Source organism: Leptonychotes weddellii, chromosome 10 (genome assembly GCF_054177405.1).
Source record: "Leptonychotes weddellii isolate Sample4059 chromosome 10, ASM5417740v2, whole genome shotgun sequence".
Classification (NCBI taxonomy): Eukaryota; Metazoa; Chordata; class Mammalia; order Carnivora; family Phocidae; genus Leptonychotes; species Leptonychotes weddellii.
The window spans coordinates 23,482,087-23,495,664 of record NC_138378.1 but is presented as its reverse complement, the minus strand read 5'-3'; the positions used below and the strand labels follow the sequence as shown (position 1 = coordinate 23,495,664).

Below are 13,578 nucleotides of genomic sequence, written 5' to 3'. Positions count from 1 at the left end.
TTTCTTCTCCCAGAACTGGTGGGGGCAGCAAGTCCCCGATGCGGATGCCGGCCCCGCTCAGCCGGTCCTGTTCCGGTGCCTAGCTCAGGCAGGCGCTGCAAGAGGAAGTGAAAATCGTCCAGTAATTAATTTCCCTGCTGCCGGGGGGTGGTGGTTTTGACACATCCGAGGCTGTGTCTTTCCCTGAAGCGGGGAGCAGACAATAGAGACACGTGGACTGAGAAGGGAGAGGGGGGAAGGGAGGGGGAGCGGGGCTCCCGCTGGAACTCTTTGCAGGTCAGCTCCTTTGTCTCCAGGAGGATCTGAGCAGAACCCCCCCCCCCCCCCCCGCACTATCCAGCCAAAACCTGGGGGAGCTCCTGTATCTTGGAGGGACGAGGAGCGGGAGAACTCAACCCCCTTCCCAGAGACTGCTTGGCAAAGTGCCGTGGTGGTGGGCTGGCCTCAGCAAGTATGGGATGGCCAGTGCACAAGAGTCCCAGAATCAGACTCCAGGAATGCCAGGATCTCATTGGTCAACAGCATTTTGTTTATGGGATGTCAGGCTGATGGAGTGGGGTTGTGTTTTGGGACTGGGTCATTCAATACCAGTTGGGATACTAAGACCCAGAGAGGGTATGGAGGAGCCTGAGGTCCCACTGTGAGTCAGCAGAAATTTCCAGAAACCCTTGTGTGGGCTTTGGCCACCACTGAGTGAGGGGCGCACACAGTCTTTGAGGTATGATGTAGAATCTTGGAATAAAATTTGGGCCCTTGAACTTGCCAAGGCCCTGCAGGATCTTGGGGCTTGGGGTGGGCATTGCCCATCTTCCCAGCTATATTGCCTCACATTTTGCTCCCTGGGACTTTTTTTTTTTTAACCTTAGTCACTGAGGGTTGAGATGATCATGCCCCTTGACTCATGGCACACCCCTGTATCCCCTACTCCAGGCACACAAGCCGCTTCTACTTCTTCAGGCTTGGTGCTCACTGGCTTATCTCTTGGCCTCCACAGTGTTTCCTCTCCTCAGATTGTTCTTCCCTCCACTTCATCCTAGCACACCCCTATTTGTCCTCAGGGCTTAGCTGAGGGATCGCTTCCTCTAGGAAGTATCCTGACTTCCTATATTGTGGACTAGCCCAACTTGCGCTTTAGCCCCTGAGCTTCATGGGGACAGAGACTCTGTCCCATGTTTGGCTCAGCATACTCTTACGATGTGCAGTGGGACATCCCTGCTCCCCTCCTTACTAGCAGTGGAACCATGGCAAGTTATTCAACTGCTCTGTGCCTCACTTTCCCCCTTTATAAAATGGGAATAATAACTGCTATCAGCTCAGGGGCTTGGCAGCATTACCAGAGTTGCTATATATAAAAGGCTTGGAATGGTGCCCAGCATATAGTAGGTGCTCAATACATGTGGCTTCTATATGTACAGTGTGCCTGGAGTACCCCACGTATTTGTGGGGTTCTGTGGAATAAGTGATGACACAGTCCTCATCCCTGCTCTCTTGGAGGTGACATTCAAGGGACCGTGGCTGGACACTGAAAAAGGAAACGCTGATATCAACAATATCCTTTCAAATAGTTGCTCAGTGCTGTGAGGAGCATAAAACTGGGTGAGGGGATGGAGAATGACGATGCCTAGCCAGGGTGGCTAGCAAGGGTCTCCTGGAAGAGGTGACATCTGAGCTCAGACTTCTAGAGGTGCTTAGTCCAGTGGGGTAGATAAGACACCTGGGTGAGGGGCGCCTGGGTGGCTCAGTCGGTAAGCGTCTGCCTTCGGCTCAGGTCATGATCCCAGGGTCCTGGGTTGGAGCCCCACATGGGGCTTCCTGCTCAGTGGGGAGCCTGCTTTTCCCTCTCCCTCTGCCCCTCCCCATGCTTGTGCTCTCTCTCTCTTTCAAATAAATAAATAAAATCATAAAGACACCTGGGTGCCCATGAGCTCCCCTCTGCCGGCCTGACAGTTTTACCATTCCCATCTCCTACAAAGAGACAGTGACACTGAGCCCAGGGGGCTTCCCAAGACACTGAAGGTTCACGGTGTCCTAGGGACAGAGCTGGGATTGGGCTCTCTGTCATCAGGGCTTCTCACTGGGCAGGATGGAGAGGTAATCCCCCCCAGAAGTGACACATCCAAGGTCCTGTAGACCACCAGTGTCAGACTGAGCGCAAGATACCAGGTCTCTGTCCTTCGGCTGGAAGGTGGCATGGACAACTTTAGCAGATAAGAAGAAACCTTCGGCCCAGAAAGTGAGGTTCAAGAATACCTACAGGGTGGGGAGGCCTGAAGCATGGATGAAATACACAATGGCTGGGACACTGAGAAGGGCCTTCTGTCCCCTAAACCTCCCCTAACACTGGCTTCCTGGTTCCAGGAAGTCCACTTTGAGAAACTAATTTCTCCAAATCACATCAAAAAAGTAAAGAACTTTAATCTCGGGGATGTTTGCTGTAGCAGCAGAGACTGGAATAAAAACCCCAACCTGGAGAAAATGGAGAGGGGGCTATGAAGAAGACACCTGTTTGATGGACTATTCTATAGTCATTAAAAATCATCATACAAGGGAAGGGCTCACGGAATTATGTTAAGGGAAGGATGTAGAATCCAGAATTCTCTCATAGCACATTTGCAACTAGGAACCAAAATTAAAATAAACATGCCTAGAAAAGTGAAAGGAGGACGGGAGGCCTATGGGTTTTCTCCCACCTTCTTTTCATGTTTTCTAAAATGACCATAAAATGTTTCGGTTCAACAAGCATTTATCTTGAGCACTTGCTAACTACTCCCTTCCTTCTAAAGAGAAGAACTGATACGTTTCGTAAAACACATCAGGACAGTCATTCTTCTGACTTTTGGGAAGATAGCACTGCTGGTGGCAAGTGTCCCCAGCGACAATAATAATTATTGTTCTATCAACAGCAGCATTGCCGAGCAGCTCTGCGTGCCTGGCACCGTTCTAAACACTCACCCTGCACAGAAGCTGGCCTCGCCAGGGGCTCTAGCTAGAGGGATTCAGAGTCAGCCTGTTTCCAGTTCAAATCCATGTTCTGCCACTTGCCAGTGGTGTGGTCCTCGGTGCCTCTGTTTCCTCATCTGTAAAATGGGGGCATTAGCAGGGCCTGTCTCACAAGGGTGATGATTAAATGATAAAGTACCCGTAAAGTGTTTCCGAGCAGTGCCTGTTACAGAGCCGTTACACAGTAACTTGACTTGATAATTGTTGTCTATTTTAATTTACATATCTTCACTCATCTACGCCTCACCACGGCCTCATGGGAGACGACTCTGTTATGCCCCATTCTACAAATAGGGCTGAAATGACTGGTTCAAGACCACAAGGTCACCGTGTGGAGGAGCTGGGGAGGGTCCCAGATCCACGTGGCCCACTGCCTGCCTCCCCAGGAGCCCTAGGCTTGAATTAACAGGTCTCCCTAGTGGGGACTGCAGGCTCGGCCCTCTTGCCCTCCTTAGTCTGCGCTGGTATCCTCCACATTTCAGCCTTGCTCTGCCTGTCAGGAAGGAGGGTAGCTACTGGTGTGTGGGTGTGGATCTCAGGGCCGTGTTGGTCCAGGGGGCTGGCAGAATTGCCCCGCACCTGCGCCTCACTCTGCACATCTGTAGAGGGAACGAGGCATCGTATTTGCAGTGTTCACTGCCTGTGATTAGGAAGGAGCAGTGCTCTGAGAATCAGCAGCCCAACTCTAGCCCCGGCTCTGCTCCCTCTGCTCCCCCTTCTGGGCTCCAGCTTTCTCGTCTGTCAAATGGGCATGAGATAAGATGGTCCCTGAGCTGCTGTCCAGAGCCGATAATGGAATTCTGTATGAATTCCAAGGAGGAGAGTGGCCACAAATGCATCCACTCCATGCTGATGGGGCTCTTTTTCTGGTAAGCTACACTTATGCTGCCCTGCTTCTCCAGGGTGTTTGATCCAGGCCCTCCTCCTCCGGGCCAAAGGGGAGAAGGTGGGAGAAGGGTGAAGCTCTGTACACCAAGACTCACAGAGGCGGTCTTGCCTAAGGGCACACAGTGGGTCCTCTGGAATTTGATAGGTGTGGGGTTTTCTCTTGGGCCACTTTGGATCTCTGGGAAGCAGGTGTGAACGTGGAGGTGGAAGGACAAAATTTTATGGGAGATAAGACCCGTGGAGAAAAGAAGGGTACCTTCAGCCAGGGTGCAGGTGTGGCCCCTGTGCAGGGACAGATGGGAGAAAGGAAGATGCCCGAGCCGGAGCCTCAGGCAGTGGCGTGGGGGTCCAGGGCGGTCTGGCCAGCCAGCAGGGAGTTCCAGTGCAAAGATTTTCTGCAGAGGAGCCCCGTGCCGGGCAGAATGGCCAGGCCCTGGTTCCCTGCTCTCGGTGACTGCAGTCCGGAGGAGGGCCGAGTGGCAGGCATCTTACCACAACTGCGCATGTTTTTCTTTACTTTATTCATTTAATAAACACAGCTCTGGGCCCTGTGCCAGCTACTGATCTGTATACTTTCCAAATATTACCTTAGTGAATCCTCACACTTGCCTTTTCAGGCAGGCAAGATTGTTAGCCCCATTTTACAGAGGAGGAAATGGAGCCCGGAGGGTTTAAGGAACTTGCGGGACGTTCCGCAGCCAGTGCGGTGGGCTCCAGAGGCGGGGCTCTGACCCAGTCGCCCCACTGCCTCCCCTCCCACTGCAAAGGCCCCGGCAGCCTTCCACTTTCATTCCTCATTGCCTCGGGAGCTCACAGCCTCAGCAAACTCCAAGAAGGGGCCTACTGGAGGGGTCAGGCGTGTGGCCAGGTCACAGACCTTCCTGAAGCTTCTACCCTCTTCCCTCAAAGCCTCCCACCTCAAGGCCTTTACAGGCCTGTTCCTGCTGCCTAGAGCACTCTTACCTCCCTCCTGGCTAGTTGCCCTTTCTGCTATCACTCCCCCCACCCTTCCGCTTAACCCTAGGATCTAGCCCAGGACAGACATGATATGTGGTGGGAAGGAGCATGTTTCGGAGTCCCAGATGATAATAATGCTAGCTGACATTTATTGAGCACTTATTTTGTGCCGGGAGCCAAATCCAACCCTTTGTGTGGATTACCTCATTTAATCATCACCACAACATGCCAGGTGGAGCCCTAGTGATATCCCCCTTTTACAGAAGGCTCAGAGAGGCAAGATGCTTGCCCAAGGAGACCCAGCTAGGTGTCAGGATTCAAACCAGGCTGACCTGGCTGCAAAGCCCTGATTTTAAACCATAGAGTCCTTCTCCCTAAGAGGGCCAAAGGTGCCAATGCTGGGGTAGGTAGGGGAGGCCCTTCCGAAGGGATTGTCCCCCTGCCAAGGCCCAGTGCTTCTCAAATGGGAGCCCGGATCTGCTCCATTTACTGCTACACCCTCTCGCCTACAGAGTGCGGGGCAAATAAAAGTGCTCAATGAATATATCTCTTGAATGAATGAATAAACTATTGAGTGAAAAGCCTCCTGGTGACCCCCGCTCACCTTAGTCCTCTTCAGCCTGAGTTTGGGTTGATTTGTCAGCCCTCAAGATTTCCTTTTGCCTTTGGGGATAATCGAGTCCCTGTCCTGACTATCACAGGCCTTGCAATTCCCTCATTAAAGTGTCTTTCCTTAAAGTTGGAGATGTTCCTGAATACGCTAACCTCTGTCCCTGACAAGGTCACACCTTAAGTGGCTCCCTGAAACCTCTAGAAAGGGGGTAGAGCAGCTAAGAGACCCCCACACCCGAGCCCCACATTCAAGCAAGTGAGGTGGTTCAGAGCTTGCGCCCAGGTCACCCTCAGCCAAGTTTTAATTCCGGCTCTGCCTCTTCAAGCTGTGGTACTTTGGGCAAGTCACTTTGCCTCTCTGTGCCTCTATTTGACTTCTGTAAACTGAGGCCAATGATAGCACCTATTAAATAGGGTTGTATGAGGCCTGGAGCATAACAGGAAGCTCTACTTGAATAGCCTTCGGAATATCAGCATGATCCCCACACCACCCCCATTTGAAAGTTGGGGAAAACGGAAGCATGGGACAGGGAAGTTCCCTTTCTGGGACTTTTAGGCTCCTGCCTGCCACATCAAGGCTGCCTCCCTCACCCTACAGTGGCCCGCCTGCCTCCCTCTCTTCCCCACCAGCCGAGCCCAGAACCATCCGTGGCAGATGCTGAGGCTGCTGTTGGATCTGCCGAGTTGGCATTTCCAGGCTCCCAGGGCTCCTGGCACAGAGGAATCGACCATTCTCAGCACCCCCAGTTCTGCCTTCCCGCTCCCTGCCTCTGCTCACACACCAGCTGGGATCCATCAGCTTTTGGAGAAAGCCAGGAGGTGGCCCAGGTGCGCAGAGGCCAGGGGCTTTCAATATTGACCTGTGCCTGACCCCCAGGCTTGGTGGGGGGACAGACTCCCAAAGACTCAGCACACCCATGTGCCCCTAGTTCATACCTTCCCAGCTTCCCACTTCTCCAACCTCCCTCACCCCAGCTGCGGGAGGGCTAGGGAGCAAGGGGGTTAAAAGCTTGGATGGCCTGGGGTCAAATCCCACATCTGCTGCTTACTGGCAAGTTACCTACCCTGAGCAACTTACCTATCTTTTTTGTACCTCAGTTTCTTCGGCTGTCGAATGGGGATGTTGGTACTAAGGGGACCTACCTCACGGAGCAGGTGGGAAATAAGTGAGGTGTTTAGGCTGCCACTTTGCACCGAGTTGGTGCTCAGTAATGCCAGCCATTGTTAATTCCAAGGCCATTCTCTTCCAGGCCCAAGGAGCATCTTCTCTCGGACTCCTGTGGCTCTAGCAGCCGAGGCCCTACGGTGAAATCCTGCTCACCTGGTGCACAGTAGGGCCCGCCTAAAAGGTCCGCTTGGCTGTGATCGCACATGAGCTTGTGGAACCCTCACAACCGCTTTTGGGGGTACACGGTATGTTCATAACCATTTTCTAAAGGAGGACACTGGGCCCAGAGAGGTTAAGAAATTGCCCAAGGGCTCACAGCTAGTAAGTCGGCAGAGGCTTACTGAGCACCTACTATGTGCCAGGCACTGTGCCAAGGGCTGGGGACACAGCAGTGAACAGGACACACCTGCTTTCATGCCGCTCACGTCCTCTGTGCCAGCAGGTAATAAACAAGTGGGCAGATAGACCAGCTTCCTGTCCACGAAACACAGAGAAGACAAGTGACATGGGGCAAAGGTAGAATGGGGTGGGGGCTGTTTTAGGTGAGCTGGTCATGGGAGACCTCTCTGAGGAAATGACTTTTGTGTAGAGCCCAGAATGCGGCAGGGGCTTGCTTGGGACACAGGGACCCCAATCTAGCAATGCTGTGGCAGGTTCAGTCTGGAATCCTAGAGATCCCAGTGCTGGTGGACCTAGAGCTCAGTTGCCTTGGTCGGCTTCAAAGTGGAGAACGTTTTCCTCCTAATCCAGCTGGCCCACCTCTGTGGGACGGTGCAAAGAGTGGTGCCAAGTGTAAATGACTTCGATTCTCCAAGTGTCACCTTTCTCATCTGTAAAATGGGCACTGATAATCAGGGCACACGCCTACCAGACAGCTGAGCCGATTCACAAAGACAATCCACAGGAAGTCCTGAGCGCAGAGCTGGGCCCCAGAAGCACCTGATCCTTGCTGTCTGGAGGGGACAGGGGACCTTCCTTTCAGCTGCCCAGCACCTTCCAACACCCTTGCCTTATGAGCCTCCTCCTTGCACTAGTGGGGTCCCTGCTGGACTTCTGCACTTGCTCTGCCACCAGGGGCAGTCATGTGGCCCAGGCCAGCCCCGTGCCGTTCTGGCTGGTGTAGCAGCCTCCACACTGAGTGTCCAAAAGCAGCAGCAGGGACAAAGGTCGCAGTGTTAGCATCCAGCGTCAGAGTCAGAGTCAGCAGTGTGGCCTCAGGGCCCCCTCCCCTCCCTCTCCCCTCCCCCCCTCCCCCCCCCCCGCCCCCCGTGTGCCAGGGAAGTCTCCCTCGGACCAGGGCTTCGACCGGATTTGGGGCTTTTTTTTTTTTTAATTTTATTTATTTATTTGAGAGAGAGATTGAGAGTGAGGGAGAGAGAACATGAGGTGGGGGCAGGAGCAGTGGGAGAGGGAGAAGCAGACTCCCCGCTCAGCGGGGCTCCATCCTGGAACCCCAGGATCATGACCTGAGCTGAAGGCAGAGGCTTAACCGACTGAACCACCCAGGTGCCCTGGGGGCTTTTTTTTTTTTTTCCCCCCTTGTTTTGAAGCCTTTAGTCCTGGTTTCTGACCCTCTGAGGAGGTTCTTCAAGCATGTTTGCTGCCATGGATCCTGGATGATTCAGCAGCCCATCATTATCTGAAAACTCCAGTAGTAATATTTTTCTCAGGTTGAGTGAAATTCCACAGACTCCATCCTTCTCCCGGGATGGCCCCTTGGGGATATGCAGACACTCAGTTCTTTCCACTGTCCACTCTAAGGGCAGGGGTCTGGGGTTGTTCCCATTTGTGTTCCCAGCTCTTAGCACAATGTGGCTCAGAGAGAAGTCTCAATACATGAGACTTCGTGATATGAACCAATACGTGGCTGCCATCATGCCCCCTCCCTGTGTTGTTGCTAGACCTCCTGTCACTGCCCCTTCTCCTCCATCTCCTGCTCCCAAGAGCGCTGCCCCTCCCCTGCCCCCCAGGAATGACCAGTTGATGACAGCTCAAGAGCCCACTTTGGTTGGTAGCAGTTGCCTGGAGTCTGGTGTTGCAGTAGGTTCTGGAACTGAGCTTGGGAAAGACTGCCGAAATTGATTAAGGATGTCTGCCAAGATACAGGAAGGGAAGGGCTAGCATGTGCCTGACATGCTTGTCATTCTCTGTCACCGGTGCTCCTAGAAAGAATTCAGGAGTTCTGTCATGAACTTGGATAGGAAAAGTATTACGTCTTTAACTGCACTAGCGTTTATCTGAAACTTACTATTCCTTCAGTGATGAATGCAGTGGTATTAGCAGGACCAGTGACTTTGTCACTAATAGAAACCACAGATATTTTCTTATCACATTACAGATGTTCCAGATATCTTGAAATACTATTTACACTCACCATCACTTGGAAATTACAATAGTTATTTGCTAGATCTTGTGTTATAATGTAATAAAGAAATACATACATAACTGTAATGCAAACTTGTTTTTCATATTTTGATAACTGTTTCGATGTAATTGGTTTCCTTTGTAAGACTATGTGTCTTATTTTATTAATTTAGAGACATTATTCTGAGAAAATGTCCATAGGATTTACCAGATAGGAAAGGGTTCCAGGAACTCTGGCCTCTCAGGTTTTGGGAACTCCCTCCCCACCACCTTCCCGAGTTCCTTCCCTTATCCTGGATCTGGGAGGGAAGCCGGAGGATGAGGTGAAGTCCTCTGGACAGGAGAAGCCTACACACAGCCAGCTTCTGTACCAGCCTCCCTGGGCTGATGTAGGAGGTGGCGAATCAGCAGAAACCTCTAAGTTGAGGGAGAAGAGGTTGTGCAGGCTACTTCTGGGCCCAGGCTGGACCATCTCATGCCAGAGGTGAGAAGCTGGTGTTTTCCAATGTGATTTGAGGGAAGGAGTCTGAGGGAAGGACATTTCAGCCCCAGAGAGGTCCTGGCTCATCCATCCTGATGCGCTCAGAGGCCCTGGACAGAAGGATCCTGTGGCGTTGGAGGGAGGAGGCCACGCCACCGGGCCCAAGGGCCCAACCCCTTCGTCCAGCATGTGCAGCTCACCATTCGTCACCGCATTCATTCACTTACTCCTTTACTCACTCACTCACTCACTCACTCACATTTACTTAGTGCCTCACAACTGGCCCAGTCATGTGCCAGGACCTGGGCTGGGCACTAGACAAAAAGATGGAGAAGGCTCAGTCATTCCCTCAAAGACACAAGCAAAAAGACAGTGACAATGTCACGGCTTGATGCTTTGATGGGAGAAGTCCTTGAGATCCCTAGCCCAGCCCAGAGGAATCAGGGAAGGCTTTCCCGAGGAGGTGACCTTTCAAGCAAGTAGGAATTAAGGAGGCCCTTGGTTGCTGAGGAAGAGTGCTCGGGAAGCAGGAGGGGAAGCATGTGCAAAGGAGCTGGGGGAGAAAGAGGATACAGGGGACCCACAGAGTATCCACTGCCAGGGGTAGAGGTGGTGAGGCCTGGCTGGCAGGGTCACGTCCCGTAGGAAGCCTGGAAGCCATGCTTGGACAGTTTCCTGGCTATGGTGAGGAAGGGGTGTGGGCCCTGCTGTCTCATCTGTCAGAGGCACTGAGCTGTGTCTTCAGTGGCCTGGGGAAGTTCAAGGTCACCCCGTCTGGGGTGGGGGAGGTGGAGACCATCTCAGCAGGGCTGGCAAAGGCCAACTGGGAAGCTGGGGCCCATGCCTGCCCCTCACGGCAGCAGCCACAAAGTCCTTCTGCTCTGAAGGCCCAAGTGGACCCTGTTCCTTTATTGATGGGCTGTGTGAGCAATTTGCTCCTTGCTGGCCGGCTGGCTGGGTGTGGGATGCGGGGATTACTCACGCCCCAGTTGTGGTCCGGCCTCTGCAGGCTGCGGGGTAATGAGTGAGGTAATTAAGTGTAAAAGACAGGAGCGAGCAGGGGAGGGCTGAGGGGGGCGAGCAGTCACTGGCTCTTTTCAGGAGCAGAGGAGTGAGATAATGTAGGATAATAGCCCAGCCAGGCCCTGCCCAGGCAGCCCGGCCTGTGCCGAGAGGTGCCCCCCAAACGGCCAAGACAATTCAGCCTTTTCAGGGAAAATGGGGGGGCTCAGGCAGGGCCAGCTCCTGGGGACAGCTGTATGGAAATGACAGCTCCTCTCCTTGGTCCTGTCCTGTGTTGGCTGAGGGTGGGGAGCAGACGCCTTTGGCTGGGGATGAGGCTGAGAAGAAGTAGATAGGTCCAGGGAAGCATGTGAGGCAAGCCGAGGGGCCCATGCGGGGCTGGACGGCTGAGCTATGTGTGGGAGAGAAAAGGGACATATTGAGAGCAGTAGGTGAGGTTGTTCGTGGCTCCAGAGTCCGGCCCACTGGGAGGGGACTGTGGCTTGGCCATTGACTAGCTGTGTGACATCAGCTTAGCCGAACTCCCTCTCTGGGCCTCAGAACTCTCATCTGTAAAGTGGGGCTGTCAAAACAGTCCCTTGGTCACAGGGAGGTTTGGAGGACTGGCACGGTGATGCCTGGCACCGAGGACACAGCAGGTGCTCCACACATTCTAGAGACAGTCAGCGGCAGAATCCGAGGGCATTGGTCACTTGTTCATTTACCGAACACATATTTATTGAGTGCCTCCCATATTCGAGTGCTTCCTGGTGCTGGGAAAACAGCTGTGAGTGGAACAGAGTCCCTTTCCTCTTCTAAGAGGGGAGACAGACCTTAAAGCGTTGAACATAAACACAGAAGATCACATCAATGATCCCACGTCTGAACATTTATTTTCTGGATGTGTTTAGACGCATGTGAAATGAACACATTCAAGTTTACTTATTGCAGTCTTGCAATCTTAGAGGCGCTCCCAAGGTCTATTATTGGCGAACTGATTCAATGAATGGAGTAGGGCAAAAGAATACTCTCCAGCCACAAAAAGAATGAGACCGCTTTTTATGTACGAATACAGAAAGATCTCCGAGAAGTATTGGCAAGGCAAACAAGATGAGGACTATTTTGTGGAAGAGGGGAACTAAAAAGTAGCTCTATATTAGCCTGTGTATATAACACACCAATAATACTTGTCCCCAGTGGAGAGGAGGACTAAGATTGGAATGAGAGCCAGGGCAGGCAGGGAGACTTTTCATTGTATACTTTTCCATAGTTTTTATTTGGTACCAAGTGAACGTATCACTAGTTCAAAACAAATTCATCTTTCCCCCTTCCTCCTTCCATTTCCCAATATTTGTTGGAGGTGAAGGGCTGGGTGTGGGGCCAAGGAGGGAAGGCAGCCAAGTGAGGCCGGGGCTCTGTGGGTCGGGGGGCCGAACAAATAAGTAATATATTGAGGAAAATGAGAGGCCAGTTTCTCACTGTCAGAGAAGGGAATCAGAAACATGGAAACAGCAAAGGCTGCGGTGACTCCTATGTGCTGGAATGGAGTTGGAGGGATCAAAGTAAACTCACGACTTTGGACACGTATAGACAGATCAGCAGAGATGCATGCGTGTGCTCGCGCGTGTGTGAGGGGCATCATGCAATCCGTGTATTGCCCAGCTCCATCCACAAAGAGAGCCCAGGAGCACTCACACCCATGTAGCCGTGAGTGCTCCTAGCACCCAGATCTTGGTGTGTTAGTACGGCATCCTCCACTGCCAGGAATCGGGGCTCCTTGGGAAGAAGGCTGATTTGAGAGCTGGGGCCTGGAAAGTAGACAGTGAGCCTGAAACATCTCCTTGTGCTAGAAAGTGAGTAGAAGGGCTCAAGAAATGCAGGGAAAGGGCGCCTGGGTGGCTCAGTTGGTTAAGCGACTGCCTTCGGCTCAGGTCATGATCCTGGAGTCCCGGGATCGAGTCCCGCATTGGGCTCCCTGCTCGGCAGGGAGTCTGCTTCTCCCTCTGACCCTCCCCCCTCTCATGTGCTCTCTCTCATTCTCTCTGTCTCAAATAAATAAATAAAATCTTTAAAAAAAAAAAGAAATGCGGGGAACATGTCAGAAGAGCATAGGCAGGACTGGCCGAGTCTGGGACAATTTGAGCGTCAGAATAAATAATGACATAGCAGATTATAACCCGCTGAATAAAAATAGGGCCCTATGGATCTACACGGATATCATCTACATCCATACATACACACGCATGAAGGAAGAGAAAGCTCTTTCTCACCGTAGAATGTCTAATAGCAAATGCAGAAGGAAGGATGGAAATATTATGGTAGAATTGACTCTGGCAGAATCATTGCTGGGTGCTAAGATGAAAACTACTCCATGAAAATTTGTTGGGGACCGAGTATTTACATAGTCTTCAAATATCTCCCCACAAGATAACATGTTCGTTACAAAGAGAAGGAGAGTAATTTTCTGGTGAGAAACAGGGCAGAGAGTACCTTAATCAAGGGATCAAAGTGGCACGACAAACTAGCATATGCCCCCAGGTGAGATGCACGGAGAGGAGCCCCTGTTACTTCTGCGATGTTCCGGCCAAAGATGCGAAGCCTAACTCTGATCAGGAGGAGCCACTGGATAAACTCCAACTGAGGAAGCTTCTATGTAATAACTGGCCTGTAATCTGGGTGAGTGTCAAGATAATGAAAGGGAAGGGGAAACTGAGGGACTGTTCTGGAAGAAAGGAGATGAAAGAGATAAGACGACTAAATACAGTGAGTATTTCTGGATGAATCCTTAGCTTACTGTAAAAGATGTTATTATTGGGACAATTGACAGTATTTGACTGGGATCTGAAGATTCCATGGTGGTAATGCATCAGCGTCAGTGTCCTGATTTTGACGATTTTGCTGTGCTTATGCAAGAGGATGTCCTTGTTTGTAGGAACTACAGACTAAAGTATTTGGGGGCAGTGGGGGAATCGGGTCATCAACTTACTCTCAGAGGGTTCAGAAAAAAATCTCTCTATACAAAGACAGAATGATAAAGCAAACATGTTTAAATGTCAATATTTGGGGGATGCCTGGGTGGCTCAGTTGGTTAAGTGTCTGACTCTTG

General features: G+C 51.8%; 1 long non-coding RNA gene across 1 annotated transcript in view; it reads left to right on the top strand.

Moving 5' to 3' along the window:
- Nucleotides 1-13,100, top strand: part of LOC145723816 (uncharacterized) — a 38,278-nt gene extending 25,178 nt beyond the window's left edge. The window contains exons 2-3 of the long non-coding RNA XR_014149126.1: nucleotides 6,708-6,870; nucleotides 13,011-13,100. This is a non-coding gene — a long non-coding RNA (uncharacterized LOC145723816). The remainder of the gene's footprint in view (nucleotides 1-6,707; nucleotides 6,871-13,010) is intronic.
- Nucleotides 13,101-13,578: the final 478 nt, after the last annotated feature.